Here is a 15,806-nt window from a genome sequence, read left to right on the forward strand (position 1 = left end):
GATTAAGATTTGGGGACCCAATACATATCATTTTCCTGAAACTGAATGGCAGTTGTCATTTGCTAGTCCGCTCACTAACTGTAGTTTAATGCGATCACTTGTGAGCTTTACTGCCCAAAATGGTGTCTGTCTTGAAATTGTCAGGTGCAAGAAACCATGAGCCAGGAGAGAGTTCAAAAGCACTGCAAGTGTATTCCGTGCAACCTGTTCACAAGAGTCTGATATACTAACCATCAATGCAAATTGGTGCCAGATAAGAGTCTACAGACTTCAAGGGGAGATGGACTTCGGTCTCTTTCAGGGGCACAGGGACGCCAGACTGATGATGTATTTGACCCTGCTCTCTGGCTCATCCTGTCCATCTCCTACAGAAATAGGTCTACTCACTAATCATCCCTAAGTGCTGTGGTGGCACAGTGGTTGAAATGCAGTATTGCAGGCTGGCTCTGCCCACTGCCAGCAGTTCAATCCTGATGGGGCTCGAAGTTGTCTCAGCTTCCATCCTTCTGAGGTTGGTAAAAGGAGGAGCCAGATTGTTGGGGACAATATGCTGACTCTGTAAGCGTATATAAGTCTAAGTGCTATTGCTATTGCTAAGTCAAGATAGTTTTTGAATAATCACACATGAAGTTCAGGGTATACACAAACAATATACTACTCTGCAACTCAGCATCCTTAAGCTCCTATTTTGTGCATGTGTAACAATTGCACATCATCATCATCATCATCATCATCATTATTTCAAAGGGACCTTGGAGGTCATCTAGTCGAACCCCCTGCTCAGGCAGGAAACCCTATAGTACCATTTCAGACAAATGGCTGTCCAGTCTCTTCTTAAAAACTTCCAGTGTTGGAACATTCACAGCTTCTGGAGGCAGGTTGTTTCACTGGTTAATTGGAATAATATCATTTATATCGTATTAATTGGAATAATACTTATTAATTGGAATTAATATCTTTAAAAGATTTGAGTGTGTGTATCTGTAGCACATGAACTGTCCTTGGTATTTGTCATATCGGATTAAACTTTCTGACACATGGAAAAACTGAAGCAATCCATGGTTAGCCATCACACTAAGAATCCCCAGATTCATTTTCTGGAAGCCACACTTAGCATGCAGTAAACCTATTAAAAGGTTTTCAAGACTGATCCATTACTGGAATCCTGTACCTGAGGAAGGAAAAGGGCCACATCATTAAATACAAAAGCCAGTTTAGCGATAGCAATAGCAATTAGACTTATATACCGCTTCATAGAGTTTTACAGCCTTTCTAAGCGGTTTACAGAGTCAGCATATTGCCACCCCAAAAAAACTGTGTTGTCATTTTACTGATCTCAGAAGGATGGAAGGCTGAGTCAACCTTGAGCTGGTCAGGATCGAACTCCTGTCAATGGGCAGAATTCTAACCACTGTGCCACAACAGCTCTTTAGTTTAGTCTAGTGGTTATGCACCAGGCTAGAAACCAGGAAGCCATAACTTCTAGTCCTATTTTAGCCATCAAAGTGGTTGGGTAACTTTGGACCAATCACCAGCAGTCTGTGAATTCTAGTCTTACCTTAGCCATGAAAGCCAGCTGGATGATTTTGGGCCAGTGTCTCAGCCCAACTCACCTCACAGGATTGTTGTTATGGGAAAAATGGCGGAAGGACTATAAGGTATATTCACTGCTTTGAGTTAGTTATAAAAAATAAATATGAGATGATATAGATAGATAGATAGATAGATAGATAGATAGATAGATAGATAGATAGATAGATAGATAGATAGATAGAGGGCTTTTTTTCTCATAGAACGCTCAGAATGGAGTTCCGGCACCTTTTTTGGATGGAACCTTATAGGGTAGGCAAGCCAGGCTGTATGACGTGTGAGTTCCGGCACCTTTTTCTTTTACAAAGAAAGCACTGGATAGATAGATAGATAGATAGATAGATAGATAGATAGATAGATAGATAGATAGATAGATAGATAGATAGATTGATAGATAGATAGATAGATAGATAGATAGATAGATAGATAGATAGATAGATAGATAGATAGATAGATAGATAGATAGATAGATAGATGGCTTTTTTTCTCATAGAACGCTCAGAATGGAGTTCCGGCACCTTTTTTGGATGGAACCTTATAGGGTAGGCAAGCCAGGCTGTATGACGTGTGAGTTCCGGCACCTTTTTCTTTTACAAAGAAAGCACTGGATAGATAGATAGATAGATAGATAGATAGATAGATAGATAGATAGATAGATAGATAGATAGGATAGATAAAGATAAATAGACAGACAGACAGATCTGGGCGGGTTAAAGAACTTCTTGAATACAAAAGATTTAAGCACAAACTTAACGTTCGGTTCCAATGGATGGGATATATAAAGAGATTCACTTTTCTTGGATTTGCGCTTTCTAAACTATAAGTGTTTTTGTAGTAGCAGAGGATAAATGAGAAGAGGGAGAGGATGGGAAATAACACGGATTTCGTAAGTGTTGGCTCTGTATTGAGTCATCGTTCAATTATTTACCCACTGCATCATTTTAATACTTTTCAGATAAGACTGTTTTATTCCGGAACAGTTTCCACAAGGGGCCAGTTTAGTCCCTGGAATCCTTATGGGTTTTGTATTTGCTTGAGCTCACACACACCCTTCCCCCCCACACACACCAGTCTCCTTGTATTATATGTAACTTTAAAAAAAATGAGCAGATCCATTTACACGTCCTTCCTTCCCCCCCCCCCTTCTCTTCTCCCTCAGGACACTTCCTCTAGAAATAGAAAGCAGGCAGAATCAAGCAAGATGACCTAAAAAAAAACCCAAACCCTACCAAACCAGTTGACTAAAATGAATTCATTCTGTAGGGAGGTGTCCTATTTTGGAGAAAAAGGGGGTGCAAACGTCTTGGGAATGTGGGTTGTCATATAGCAGCTTTTATCTGTGTGTATGAGAGCGAGAGAGAGAGAGAGAGAGAGAGAGAGAGAGAGAGAGAGAGAGAGAACATGAATCAATAATGTGGTGGGGTTTTTTTCCCCCAAGTCATATCCCAGAAGCTTAATTTAGATAATGTGTGGTTGATGTTTGCAGAAACTGCAGCGTAGAAGAGAAGGCATCCCAGCTATGTTAATTTGTCCGTGCGATATTTATATATCAAGCCTCCTATCGTTAATTAATATTTTAAACACCAAATACAAAGTCTTGAGCTCAGCTGCTGCTGATTTCATGGATATGTCCGTGTTGTTTTCGGGAAGCAGCGAGGGAATTGTCTGGCAGACATTGTAATAGCAAGTGACAAGGGGACGTATTATTTAGGATGAACAGTTCACCGAAAACTCAGCTTAAATCTTGACACGAGGAAGGGGAAACAGCTGACCTGGAGATGATGGGAAGCAAACTAGTGACATCTCTAGCACAAATGATGATTAACTGTCACAGAATTGGGTTTGGTAGATGGGTCCTTATATCCTATAATAAAAATAAAAACATGGTTTGGCATAGCATACCCTTTATACCAGAGGTCTCCAACCTTTGGGGCACCAGGGACCAGTTCCTTGGAGAGAGGTTTTTCTGTGGACCGGAGTACGCATGATTTTGTGTGCTGCCTGCATCCCGCAGATGGGGCTTTGCTTGTTTGTGCGGCCCGGTTGCTGGCATGCCGCAGCCCGGTACTGGTCCACAGACCGGGGGTTGGGGACCCCTGCTTTATATGATCTACCTAAAAATTCGTACCTTGATGTTTGGCATTTTGGAGATTCAAGGTGCTGGTAATGACCTATAAAGCCCTAAATGGCTTGGGTCCGGATTATCTAAGGGAACACCTGCTGCCGGCATCAACTTCCCATCGTCCTGTGCGCTCCCACAGGGAGGACCTTCTCAGGATACCGCTGGTTAAGGAATGCTGGCAGGTTATTCCCAGGGGAAGAGCGTTCTCTGTGGGCGTGCCGGCCCTATGGAACCAACTTCCCACGGAACTTAGGACTGCCCCCAACCTTTGTTCATTTCGCCGGGACCTTAAAACTTGGCTCTTCGATCTGTCTGGCCCAGACTGAGGGGTTTAATTTTAATTGGGTTTTAGTTTTAAATTTCAGGGACTTGAATTAATTAATTGTTTAAACTGATTTTAATTTTTGTATGTCATGCTTTTAATTTTCCCTGTAAACCGCCCTGAGTCCTACGGGAATAGGGCAGTATATAAATTTAATAAAATAAATAAATAAACTTACCTGGAGATACACGTGCACATTCCTTGACCTAGGAACAATCCATAACCCAAGGAAGTTTGGGTTTCTCCTTGCCTTGATGAGAACAAACTCTCAGTAGAAAAGAATCTTTGTAGCTCAGGTTGGACTGTGTTAGTGTGCTCTGAGTTTCTTGCAAAGGTTTCATTACTCAACTAAATAACATCATCAGTGCGAAGGCACGTGGGGTTTGCTTCCTGTTGATGTACAGTAGTTTGTCCTACCAGCGTTGTTCAGGGTGTGATTTCAGGCAACTCAGCCATCAGTAGATACAAAGAGATAAACCACATTTACACACCATTCAAAAGAGGCCATAAAAAGCTTAGCAGGAATCGGGAAGACCAGAACAAATCCTCTCCTGCAACTAATACCCAGATAAGCAAGGATTAACACCAAACAGTCAAGCAAAAAATAATACCCAAATCAAGGAACTACCAAGGACAAAAACCAACCATACCCCCCCCACTTAAGTGAAATCACTGCAGTTGTTAAGTTAGTAACACGGTTGTTAAGTGAATCCGGCTTCCCCATTGACTTCGCTTATCGGAAGTTTGCTAAATGTGATCACATGTCCCTAGTACACTGCAACTGCCATAAATACATGTTGGTTGCCAAGCGCCTGAATTTCTATCACGTGACTATGGGGATACTGCGACGGTCGCAAGTGTGAGGTCTGGTCATAAGTAACTTTTTCCAGCGCCATTGTAATTTCAAACGGTCGCTAAATGAATGGTTGTAAGTTGAGGACTACCTGAGGTAGGTTTTATCTACCGGTTTTGCTTGCCTCTGCCCAGCATTCTTGGCATGTCTTTCCATTTGCATCGGGTTGAAAAACGGAGGATGAAATTGCTGCACAGGTACGGAGCTTCTTGGATGGCCGTGATGGGATTGCTCCAATTCCAGGTTCTTGTCCTAAAAATGAAATGAAAATTCACCTGTGAGACAAATTGATCCCTTTGATGTGAGGCAGGTCCTTTTATCACAACAATATCACAGGAAAGAGAGCTTCCCGGGCGAAGATTAAATGCTCACTTAGTCCAGCCTCCAGAAGTCTCAGCCTTTAAAAACAGCAACCTCTACAGTTGCAATCACGGCCTCTTCTCAAGGGCAGTATTTAATGTTCTGCTGCGTTGAAACTGGAGGATTCGGTGTAATCATTATGGGCCATCACTTATTATTACTCATCTGCAACCCTAGTACAGTACAAGGTGGTCCTCAACTTACAACATTCACTTAGTGACCATTCAAAGTTACAACGACACTGAAAACAAAGTGACTTGGCCACCGGTTCATTTTTATGACCGTTGCTGTGTCCCAGGGATCATGTGATCCCCTTTTGCGACCTCCTGACAAGCAAAGCCAATGGGGAAAGCCAGATTCGCTTAACAACTGGGTTACTAAATTAACAACTGCAGTGATTCACTTAACAACTATGGCAAGGGAGGTCATAAAAATGGAGCAAAAGTCACTTAACGTTTCTGTGCCTTAGCCACAGAAATTTTGGGCTCAGTTGTGGTCGTAAGTCGAGGACTACCTGTGTGGGATTGGTTCCATGTTCCGGGTGCTCAATCACACTGTTTCCTCCATAAAGCAGTGTTGGGCTCAAACACAAGAATGACAGGTGACATTTCTTCCAAGCTGGCTTCCCAGCTATAGGCAAACCTTGCCAGACGGAGGAATCTGCTATCTGTGTCTACAATACATTCAGTGAACTAAAATTGGAACCGAAATTTCCACCATAACTCGGTGCAGTTCTAAAGCGAGTCACCCCATGACTGGATTCAATTTTACAACTATTTTTGCAGTGGTTGCGAACCGAATCACCTGGTCATGAAGCGAATCCAGCTTCCCCTATTAACATATTTTTTTTTTTGGTCAGAAACCAGCTGGAAGGTCACAGGTGGTGATCGTGCAACTGCAGGATGCTGCCGCCAGTCATAAATGCGAGCCGGTTGCCAGGCGTCCGAATCGCAATCGTGTGACCACAGGGGAAAGTGCAATGGTTGTAAATGTGCATAAATCACTTTTCCTGAAGCCGTCAAAACTTTGAACTGTTCTTAAACAGTGGTAAATTGAGGACGATGTATATAAGCATCAGCACCTCCTGGTGAACGTTAGAAGCACAGCTTTTAATATGTGTTATACAGATAATCCTCGACTTACAACAGTTCGTTTAGCGACCGTTCAAAGCTACAACACTGGAAAAAAGTGACTTATGACCATTTTTCACACTTACGACCTCTGTAGCATCCCCTGGCTCATGTGATCAAAATGTGGATGCTTGGCAACTGGTTCATACTTATGACCATCGCTGTGTTCTGGGGGGGTCACGTGTTCACCTTTTGCGATCTTCTGACAAGCAAGATCAATGGGGAAACCGGATTCGCTTAACAACCGTGTTGCTAATTTAACAACTGCAGCAATTCACTGAACAAGCGTGGCAAGAAAGGTCGCACAATGGGGAAAAGGTCATTTGACAAATGTCTCACGTGCACAAATGAAGCTTCGCGTGGCACTTGCCCGCTGATCGCACAAGTGGAGCTGCATGCGTGCTCAGTCGCCGCTTCTGCGGCCCGGTTCCAAACAGGCCACAGCCTGGGTATTGTGGACCCCTGTTTTAAAATACTAAATTCCAAATTTTAATTTAATCTGCCTACTTGGCTGCAATAAGAGAGAACTGTAAAGGAGCAAATATGGATAAAGACAAATGATGTTTTTGTTTTCAGCAAGCTGGATCCAGCCTGCATGAGGTAATGATAATAAACCTTTTCCGGGTTTATTATCATACCTATTATTTATTTATTTATTTATTTATTTATTTATTTATTTATTTATTTGTTTGTTTATTTATTTGTTTATTTATTTGTTTATTTATTTGTTTATTTATTTGTTTATTTATTTTATTTTATTACATTTATATACCGCCCTTTCCCGGAGGACTCAGGGCGGTTTACAGGGTAATTAAAAACCAAAAATACAAAAGTTAAAAACCAAGTTTAAAAAAGATTAAATTTATCCCTGTATAAATAAAACCCCAATTAAAATAAGATTAATCCTCAGCCTGGGCCAGAGAGCTCGAAGAGCCAGGTCTTCAGGCCCCGGCGGAATGAACGGAGGTCGGGGGCAGTCCTCAGCTCCACTGGCAGCTGGTTCCAAAGGGCAGGCGCCCCCACTGAGAAGGCCCTATCCCTGGGTGTCGTCCACCGGCAATCTCTTACCGGTGGCACCCTGAGAAGACCCTCCCTGTGGGAGCGCACTGGACGAAGGGAACTTGATGTCGGCAGCAGGAGTTCCCTCAGATATCCCGGACCCAAGCCATGTAGGGCTTTATAGGTCATCACCAGCACCTTGAATTTCACCCGGAGGGCAACCGGAAGCCAATGCAGCTTGCGGAGTAGAGGTGTTACGTGGGAGTATCGGGAGACCCCCATCATTAGTTGCACAAAGTGAGTTTTGATAGAAGTCTTCTCATTATTTTTTTGGTTTGGGGTTTTTTTTTTGTTTTTTTTCTGGCTGGGTATCTCTCTGTGGCCTTGTCTGCCCGCTAAAAGATTTTTTCCAGAAATTGTCTTGTCATCCTCTTTCCCATTTCCAGGAAGCATTTGTCAGGCCCACGTGTGCTCTCTGAAGAATTGCTTCCAGAGAATGCCGGTTTTTCATCACTTTGTGGTTTTCCTTTAGGAGCCAATGACAAAACTGGGGTTGATTGAAAGACTGGGTTCAGTTGTCACTACGAATGGTAGAAGCAAACATTTCCAAGACATTTTGCTGGATCCTCCATGAAATAAGAAACAATGAGCTGTATCAGTCTCCAGAGACAAAGAAAACAACTTGAATGTAACAGTATGACAGAGTTGGAAGGGACCTTGGAGGTCTTCTAGTCCAACTCCCAGCTCAGGCAGGAAATCCTATACCATTTCAGACAAATGTTGTCCAATCTCTTCTTAAAAACTTTCAATGTTGGAGCATACGACGGTATTTCAGACAAGTGGCTGTCCAGATTCTTTGGTAAAAGCCTTCAGTGATGGAGCATCCACAGCTTCTGGAGGCAAGTTATTCTACTGATTAATTGTTCTAACTGTGAATAGAATAGAATAGAATAGAATAGAATAGAATAGAATAGAATAGAATAGAATAGAATAGAATAGAATAGAATAGAATAGAATAGAATAGAATAGAATATGGAATGGAATGGAATGGAATGGAATAGAAAATGGAATAGAATAGAATAGAATAGAATAGAATAGAATAGAATAGAATAGAATAGAATAGAATAGAATAGAATAGAATAGAATATGGAAAGGAATGAATAGAATAGAATAGAATAGAATATGGAATAGAATATTGAATAGAATAGAATAGAATAGAATAGAATAGAATAGAATAGAATAGAAAATGGAATAGAATAGAATAGAATAGAATAGAATAGAATAGAATAGAATAGAATAGAATAGAATAGAATAGAATAGAATAGAATAGAATAGAATAGAATAGAGCTGGAAGGGACGTATGTGGATGTAGTACCATTGGGGACTACTCGCTGAGTATGGTCCTTTTGGGCGCCAGGGACTGGTTACATGGAGAGAGGTTTTTCTGCGGACCGGAGGGGGTGTGGTTTTGTGTGCTGCCTGCATTCCACGGACGGGGCTTTGTTTGTTTGTGCGGCCCGGTTGCTGGCATGTCACGGCCTGGTACCGGTCCACGGTCTGGGGGTTGGGAACCCCATCTTTTTCTAGCTTAATAAGCAGCAGGTTGTGGCCTACTTTGTCAGATGCCTTACTGAAATGCCTTACTAATTTAGTCACTTTATCAAAGAATGAAATAAGATTGGTTCGGCATGATCTGTTTTTGACAAACCTGTGCTGGCTACCGGTTATAACATTGGTGGGTTCTAGTTGTTCGCAAATCTGATCTTTGATGATCTTTTCCATGATTTTCCCAGGTATTGATGTTAGACTGATTGGTCTGTAGTTTCCTAGGTCTGTTTTTTTTTCTTCCTTTACTCAAAGATGGGAACCACATAAGCCCTTTTCCAATACTCAGGTACTTCCTTGGTGCTCCAGGATTTTTGAAAGATATGGTGCAATGGTTCTGAGATAGCATCTGCCAGCTCTTTCAAAACTCTGGGACATAATCTGTCAGGTACCGGTGTTTACAATTGTCAAAGTCGGATAGGTGTTCTCTTACCATTTTCTTGCTTCTTTTAATTTTTGTTTTTAGTTTGTCTTTTGCAGTAGGTTTTTTTTTGTATGTTGGGCTATAATGTCAGAAAATTTCTCTTTAGTGCTGGGTTGCTTCTCTCCTTGATTAGTTTCCATCTGCTGCTTCTTGTGCTGCCTTCAGGTGCTTTGGGGAATAGGTTGTTGACGCCTCTTCTTTATGGTAGCTCCTTAGATATTGGAACACACACACACACACACACACAGAGAGAGAGAGAGAGAGAGAGAGAGAGAGAGAGAGAGAGAGTCCTTCTTTTCATTAAACTAGACATACCCAATTCTAGCAACTGTTCCTCATATGTTTTAGCCTCCAGACACCTAATCATCTTTGTTGCTCTTCTCTGTACCCTTTCTAGAGTCTCGACATCTTTTTTACATCGTGGTGACCAAAACTGGATGCAGTATTCCAGGTGTGGCCTTACCAAGGCATTGTAAAGTGGTATTAACGCTTCACGTGTTCTTGATTCTGTCCATCTGTTAATGCAGCCTAGCACTACGTTGGCTTTTTTGGCAGCTGCAGCCCACGGCTGGCTCATATTTAAGTGATTGTCCACTGGGACTCCGAGATCCCTCTCACAGTTGCTACTATTGAGCATGGTACCACCTATACTATACCTGTGCATTTGATTTTTCTTGCCTAAATGTAGGACCGGAAAATGTGCTGCTAGTGCACTCAGCCGAAAGGCAAAGAGATTCTGAAAGCACAGTTAAGGTCTCCTGTTTGCAGTGTTAAGCTGAATCCCATTAACCTTCTCATTAAATAAAACTATGTAATGGCCCTCTCAGGTATGTGGTTGCACTTGCATCAGTGGCATTTTAACTGGCTACTAAGCTGAGCTTGACACACAACGGTTTAAAGTGTTGAGCTGAAGACCCAAAAAAGGGGAAAGGAATGAATTAATTAATTGAATGCAGGCTGCACAGCCCGGGACTCATTGTCAGAATGGAAGTGTATAAAATTATCTTCTGCTTTATAAGAGGTGAAGTAAATGTAGGCAGGAGCTGACAAAAAAGGGGAAAAAAAACCCGCACAAAGCTACTTGCTATTGCCAGCAAAGCAATCCAGCATTCATTTCAGAACATGCCACCCACACCCAACGCAGTGCCAACCTCTTTGCATTGATCGAGCACTTAAGAACTGGCGCCTTGGTGCCCTCTTAGTCATGAAGGTTTGTTCTCCAGCACGTGGATGTTTGGAAAAACGGGTATGTGGGAAAACAATTTTCTGCCGGGGAAGTGCCCCTTTGCGGTATAGAAGGGGGAAGGAACTCACGTGAAGTATTAAGTCAAAATCCCCTGAAGTATTAGTAATCGAAATCACGTGACGTATTAGTACCGCCTTATAAAGCCTTAGTAAGGCCACACCTGGAATATTGCGTCCAGTTTTGGTCACCATGTTACAAAAAAAGATGTTGAGACTTTTGGAAAAAGTGCAGCTAAGATGATTAAAGGCCTGGGGACTAAAACATATGAAGAACAGTTGCAGGATTTGGGTTTGGCTAATCTAGAGAACGGAAGGACCAGGGGGTGACATGATAGTAGTATTCCAGTATTTGAGGGGCTGCCACGAAGAAGAAGGCGGTCAACTTATTTTCCTAAGCCCCAGAAGGCAAGACAAGAAGCAATGGAGAGAAGCAATCTGGAATTAAGGAGTGTTGTGATTCAGGGTCAGCCTGTGGGTTCGGCATTTGGGTCGGACGACTCAGAGGAGGAGGAGGGGGGTGTTGAAGACCTTGCTGAGGGGGTTGAAGATCTTGCTGATGAGAGCCCTCAGCCAGGCCCCTCCCACTTGGTCACCACGGAGACCCAGCTGTGTGAGCCTGACAGCGTGGATGAAGATGACCCACAGCTGGCCCTGTTCAAGGACGCCCGATGCAGGAGGCAGTCAATTAGGAGTAAACAGAGGAAGGCAATGGGGCTTCTCGGAAGGAGGCAGAGAGAAGCCACGCCCTGAACTCTATATAAGGGGAATGTGTGGGGAGGGCTGGTTTGCTGAAGGCAACCGCTTGGATAGTTCGTGTTTCTTAAAGCTCCTGTTTCTTGGTTCGTGTCTTGTTTGTTTTTGTAGCTATAAATTTGGCAGGCGTCATTCCAGCCTCTTGCCGTTTGTAAAGGGGTTGTCCCTGCCTTTTCTGCAGGGCCGGTAGCAGGCTGGTACAGAACAAGGAGAAACTTCCAGACAGTGAGAACAATTAACCAGTGAAACGGCTTGCCTTCAGATGTCATGGTGCTTCACTACTGGGGTTTTTAAGTAGAGACTAGACAGTCACCTGTCTGAAATGGTAGAGGGTCTCCTGCTTAAGCAAGGGGTTGGACTAGAAGACCTCCAAGATCCCTTCCAGCTCTATTCTGATTGATTGAACATAGTGAAAACAGATTCCTGTCTTTTGCTTCTCCTGTGTCACCACCTGGATGGGCCTAACAACCAGGGTCTAAACACCTTCTGAGGCCAGAAATTTGCCTTGGTCGAGGGGAGAAGTCGGCTTGTACAGGTAGTCCTCCACATACGACCAAAATTGAGCCTGAAATGTCAGTTGCTAAGCGAGACAGTTCTTAAGTGAGTTTTGCCCCATTTCATGAGGGACTCAAAGAACTCCCAAGGTTCCTACAACTCTGTTGGTGTGTTATGACTTTTCTTGCCACTGTTTTTAAACAAATCACTGCAGTAGTTAAGTTAGTAACGCGGTTGTTAAGTGAATCTGGCTTACTCACTGATAGTGATTGTCAGAAGGTCGCAAAAGGTGATCATGTGATCCTGGGACACTGCAACTTTCACAAATACATGCCAGTTACCAAGCATCTGGTATTTAATCATGTGACCATAGGGATGCTGCAACGGTCATTAGGTATGAAAAACGTTCAGACGTCCGTGTTTTCAGGGCTGTTGCAATGTTAAATGGACTCTAAATGAATGGTAGTAAGTCAAGGAGCACCTGTAATTAAGGGGCCAGTGCACAAATATATTCATGGTGGCTGACAATTGCACATTGAATAACCATGATTTGGAATCCTGTTTCGGTTTGATTATTTTCACTCATTTATTCTTAATATTTTGAGTTCTTCAAATCAGTGTTCTACTAGAGACTGCCTGGACTAGTCCCTGAAGTTTTCCTGATAAGATTTTTCAGAAGTGGTTAGCCATTGCCTCCTTTGTAGGGCTGAGAGAGAATGGAAAAAGTTCAGAGAAGAGCAACTAAGATGATCAAAGGCCCAGAGACTAAAACATAGGAAGAACAACTGCAGGACTTGGGTTTGGCTAGTCCAGGGGTAGGCAACCTCGGCTCTTTTATGACTCATGGACTTCAACTCCCAGAATTCCCGAGTCAGTATGCTGACTCGGGAATTCTGGGAGTTGAAGTCCATGAGTCATAAAAGAGCCGAGGTTGCCTACCCCTGGGCTAGTCTAAAGAAAAGAAGAAACGGGGCGATATGATAGCAGTATTCCAGTATTTGAGGAGCTGCCACAAAGAAGAGGGGGTCAAATTATTCTCCAAAGCACCGGAGGGAAAGACAAGCAACAATGGTTGGAAACTGACCAAAGAGAGAAGCAACCTGGAATTAAGGAGAAACTTCCTAACAGTGAGGACAATTGACCAGTGGAACAGCTTGCCTCCAGAAATTGTGGCTGCTCCATCACTGGAGGTTTTTAAAAAGATGCTAGCCGCTAGACAGTCACATGTCTGAAATGGCATAGGTTCTCCTGCTTGAGCAGGGGGCTGGACTAGAAGACCTCCAAGGACCCTTCCAGCTCAATTCTGTTCTAATGACTGGCCCAAGATCACCCAGCTCCTTTTGTCCCTAAGGTAGAACTAGAACTCACCGTCTCTTGGTTTCTAGCCTGCTGCCTTAACCCTGACCCCAAATTGGCTCTTGTATTTATTAAGGAAATGTTAATAGGCTGAAATGAAATGATGTTCCTGGGAGATCAAGCAGAGAGAGAGAGAGAGAGAGAGAGAGAGAGAGAGAGAGAGAGAGAGAGAGAGAGAGAGAGAGAGAGAGAGAGAGAGAGAGAGAGAGAGAGAGAGAGAGAGAGAGAGAGAGGTTGCATAACTGCATTTGCGCTGGAGTAATTCTTTTTTTATTTAAAAAGTTTTACAGTACATTTTAATTTTATCAATCCCCCCTCCCCCACCCCTATCTAACCCTCCCTATCCCTCTCCCCCATTCCCCCCTCCCCCCCCAACTTCCCAGAGCTAAATACAGGGTATAAAAACAAAAAACAAACATAAGCATCCATATGCTATCTACAATAAACTATTAATTCTATCACCCTCTAGCTCATGTAAAATGATTACAAACAATATTAATATTACAGATAGAAAAAAGAAGAAAAACAGAAAAGGAGCTTTACTCAAATGCTAAATGAAATTTCTTAGTCCCAATCCTTATTCATATTAATTTCAAAAAAAAACAAAACCTTTCATCTACTATTTACCTCTAATTTCTAAACAAATTCTCAATTACGCGCCAAAAGCACCTATCTCTATTAACCTTATTAATCTCCAACCAAACTGAACTATGATCAAAAATAGTTCTTGCATATATCACGCCAAATGTCTCACAATTCCAGATCATCCTTGAGTTCAAATAAAAAAAAATCTAGCATGACTCATGACACGCTTAAAAAAAAAAAAGCCCCGCTTTATCCATCTATACGTCTAGGACACCATTCCAATCTCCAATGAAAAAAAAAATAAAAAATTTAAATTTTTTTTTAATCCAATTAAGTACCCTTTATGTGTAGTAAGTTAAGAAAAGTCAACTTGTTGTTAATTAGGAGCTTGCGTACCCAATCTTAAATTCAATAAATACTTTTGGTCCATAACCCTAATATGCGTTTCTTGCAACCAAATAACATCAGTCTTAAATTGTTTTGAATATTGAAAGACTTTCTTTCTCCTCTATGATGAATTTAATCCACTGACATTCTAAATTAGAAATTTAGTCACCAATCTTGACGCCCCAAAGCTTTTGGAGCACATCTGAAATGGCCCCTGTAACTTCTTTGGACCGCGCCCCTCCCACAGCTTCACTGTAAGTACGCTTTGGAGGTTCCATAACTTTCTGCTGATCTTGCTCTTGCTCTCGTCTCGCTCGTCTTAGGGCGGCACGCGACATCCTCTGCTCTCCAGCAGCAGCCGATGAGACTGTAACTTGATCCCCTCGAACACCATTCTCCTCTGTCTGTCTATCTGCAACATCTTGAGGCTTTCCCTCGCCATATCCCTTTGCAGCATCCAGAAGTGATAGGGGGGTTACTTTTAACACGTTGCTGTAAAAATCACGTGCCTGGGCCACAGTAACCAGACGATGTCTTTTACCTTCGTGCATCACCACCAGTCCGACTGGAATCTCCCATCTAAACTTGATATCACATTTCTTAAGTTCCTGTGTAAGAAATGCAAAATCTTTCCTTCTCCTTAAAATCTTTGGAGGAATCTCTTTTAAAACCAGGACTTCTTGCTCAGCAACTACCAATTTAGTATCATAAGCAGCTTGAATTACTAATTACTAATTACTAATTACTAATTACTCTCTTTGTAAAATAGACCACCACATCTCTGGGTAACTTCCTCTGTCTTGCAATCCATGAATTTACACGAAAATTTTTATCCATGCTTCCCTCAATTTCAGATGCTGGCTGGCCCAATACCACTTCCAAAGCCTCAGAGATCTGCTGCTTTAAATCTTCTTTAAGATTCTCTTTTAAGCCCCTGATTCTAATAGCATACTGCATCTGATGGTACTGAACAAGGCTCAATTCTCCATCCATTTTGTCCCTTATATTTTCATTCTCTAATACCTTTACTTCTAATATCGAGTTCTTTTGACTGAGATCCTCCACTTTTTCCCCCAGCTGTTGCACACATTCAGCTACACTTTCAATTATAGACAACATGTCTACCCTCATTGCTCTAAACTTCTCTTCCATCTTCTTCTCCAATTTCTCCTCCAGCTTTTTCAACTTTTCATCCATCATATCAGACATTAATTGTGAATGCTTTTCAAAAGCATCTTGTAAATCCTTAAGCGTCAATGCCGGAGGAGGTGCAGGAGGAAGCAAAGCTTGCAACGAGGTCTGCTGCACCGGCGAAGACCCCGCACTCCGAAGAGCTTTAGAAGTTTTGGCCGCCATCTTTCCCCACTTTCACTTGTTGCGCACTTTCACTTTAAAGCTATAAAATCCATTGAGCTAGAGAGTAAAGATAAAAGTCCACATCACCTTGACCTCCTGTACCGCTCTGCTTGCATCTTGATACTCCAGGGTATTTCCTTCTGGCAGGGGTGGTTGCTAACGCCTGGCTCTGCTCCAAAAATCACGGAGCAGAGACGCTGCGCAGCTCGGAGCAACCCAGGCTT

At 42.5% G+C, this 15,806-nt stretch overlaps 1 protein-coding gene across 3 annotated transcripts in view; it reads right to left on the bottom strand.

Annotated features, from left to right (window-relative positions):
* Window positions 1-2,749: 2,749 nt before the first annotated feature.
* FKBPL (FKBP prolyl isomerase like) overlaps window positions 2,750-15,806 on the bottom strand; it is a 55,153-nt gene continuing 42,096 nt past the window's right edge. The window contains exons 2-4 of one of the 3 annotated variants that reach the window (XR_014025091.1): window positions 4,213-5,139; window positions 3,363-3,454; window positions 2,750-2,927 (exon numbers count right to left, since the gene is read on the bottom strand). The gene's annotated coding sequence lies outside the window, so the exon portion shown is untranslated. Of the gene's footprint in view, window positions 2,928-3,130; window positions 3,455-4,212; window positions 5,140-15,806 lie in introns of those variants that run through there. The other 2 variants (XR_014025092.1, XR_014025093.1) reach the window with 2 other exon arrangements.

The sequence above is a fragment of the Vipera berus genome, assembly GCF_964194415.1.
Source record: "Vipera berus genome assembly, chromosome: 2".
In the NCBI taxonomy this organism is placed as follows: Eukaryota; Metazoa; Chordata; class Lepidosauria; order Squamata; family Viperidae; genus Vipera; species Vipera berus.